This window comes from Schizosaccharomyces japonicus (genome assembly GCF_000149845.2).
Source record: "Schizosaccharomyces japonicus yFS275 unplaced genomic scaffold supercont5.1, whole genome shotgun sequence".
Lineage (NCBI taxonomy): Eukaryota > Fungi > Ascomycota > Schizosaccharomycetes > Schizosaccharomycetales > Schizosaccharomycetaceae > Schizosaccharomyces > Schizosaccharomyces japonicus.
Genome location: NW_011627860.1, coordinates 4,289,805 through 4,291,692, shown reverse-complemented (window position 1 = coordinate 4,291,692; position 1,888 = coordinate 4,289,805). Strand labels below are relative to the sequence as shown.

Sequence of the window (1,888 nt, the reverse complement as noted above, 5' to 3'; positions counted from 1 at the left end):
CACTTCGCTCCACACACTTGTTTTGGGTACCTTGCTCGCTCAGGCGTTTTGTCACTTCCCTTCTCTCCAGTCTGCCTCGTTAACACGGCGCAAAACCATTTCGCAATCTTTCCCTTAAATCCCTCCCAGGAGAGGAAGCAAAAGCTTCTTAGGGAACCGAACGCGGAACCATCGTGTGCTTTGCCCATTGGCCGCATCCCCCCTAATTCAAGGAGGGACTTCGTCGTTCTCTCCTTAGAACCGAATGCATCTTGCCATCCGGCTGATCCAAGACTCTAGGATCCCCCAGATCGCGATCCCCCTTTTACCTCGGCAGGCGATATATGTTCGCAAGGGAGGGCCGCGGAGGCTCCGGAGGGAACCTTTATTGTGGCTTGGGCACAGAAAAATTTGCCATCCACCACCCTCCCCAAAAAGCAAAATTTAAAATAGACTAAAAAATATAGACAATAAAATAGAAATTAAAATTTCTCTAGAGTAGTCCGACTCTAAGATCCGCGAGAAATTTTGAAAATTCAAAGTATCCGAGATAGCCCACGTAGAAAAAATAAAATAGAAAACAAAATAAAATAAAATAAAATAGAAAAATTTTTTTTTTTTTTTTTTTTTTGCAACAATTACAAATCCGAGAAAAATAAAGATAACGAAGAACAACGGTTCTTCAAGTAGTCCAAAGAATTTACGCTCGTCTTCTCGACGGCACGCACGCTTTCCAGCGGTCAAAAAGGTAGAAACTTATTTAAGAAGCAAAACTGAAGTTTTGCCTCGCAACCAAATGTAAGGAACTCCTAATTTTGTATTTAAGAAAAAGCTTGTTTTATTAGTAATAATTATAGAACTATTTATACCTTGTAGAATAAGGTATTCTAGAAGGTGTTGGAAAGTTTCAGCTTACGTAAGCAAAGCGTTATTGCAGGAAAAATAGTTTTTCCTGTTTTGCTTCGTAAGCCTGACCCCGAACATGGCGATTTACCTAGACAGTTCCATGTCCTAGGAATAAGCAAATCGCTGTGTCCTAGTGGTTTCATCGGGGATGTGTTTCCTCTGTGTTCGTTGTTCGAATCTTGGTTCGACCAACTCTCCCAGAATAGCACATCGTAACGTAGCACGTTACAGTAGTTGAACTTGCTGTATCGTTTTCCTGTCGTATGTGCTATTATTGAACAAAAGGTGATTACGCGTAGCGATTGTGTGATCGCCGCCGTGTAGAGTAAGCGAGAGGATGTCAGAGGGCAAAGGCAAAGGCAAAGGCAAATGGAAATGGAAATGGAAATGGAAATGGAAATGGAAATGGAAATGAGGGGAAGGGCAGCAGTCGTTTGTACGTGTACCGGTGGTTGTCAATTTGCTTTAATTTTTTGTATTCGCTTTTCAGGCTGCGGGGACAGTGCTGTCCTGCCGACAAAGCTGTCTGCAGAATGAATGCGGTAGTACGGAAAGAATTTTGATGCTGCACAGCGAACAGCGTGCAACCAGCCAAGTGATCTAATAAGTACGATATTGAGTAGTGATCTCAGTAAAGTGAATTGATGTTGAGAAGAAACGCTAAAGTACGTGGAAACGATAACGGTAATGTATGTACAGCGTGGCAGAGTGTGTGAAGACGGCCGTTTGGTCTAGTGGTATGATACCATCTTAGGGTGATGGTGGTCGTGGGTTCGATTCCCACAACAGCCCGTTCTTTTTCTCGCCCGTAGGCTTTCTTGCTACACGATTTTTTGCTTTTTCTCCGATGTTTGAGTGCACACTTTTGTCGCGTAACAGCAAGCTGTACCAGACACGCGAACCAATAGGGAAAAAGAAAAAGCTATGCCCACACCAGGAATCGAACCTGGGTTGCAACGGCCACAACGTTGAGTCTTGACCACTGGACCATGTGAGCTCGCAT

At 43.6% G+C, this 1,888-nt stretch overlaps 2 non-coding genes across 2 annotated transcripts; one reads left to right on the top strand and one right to left on the bottom strand.

Moving 5' to 3' along the window:
- The first annotated feature begins 1,605 nt into the window (after nt 1-1,605).
- SJAG_16084 lies at nt 1,606-1,677 on the top strand. Its single transcript has one exon. It is a non-coding gene; the product is annotated as a tRNA-Pro (tRNA).
- Nucleotides 1,678-1,810: 133 nt separating this feature from the next.
- Nucleotides 1,811-1,882, bottom strand: SJAG_16083. The gene has a single exon. It is a non-coding gene; the product is annotated as a tRNA-His (tRNA).
- Nucleotides 1,883-1,888: the final 6 nt, after the last annotated feature.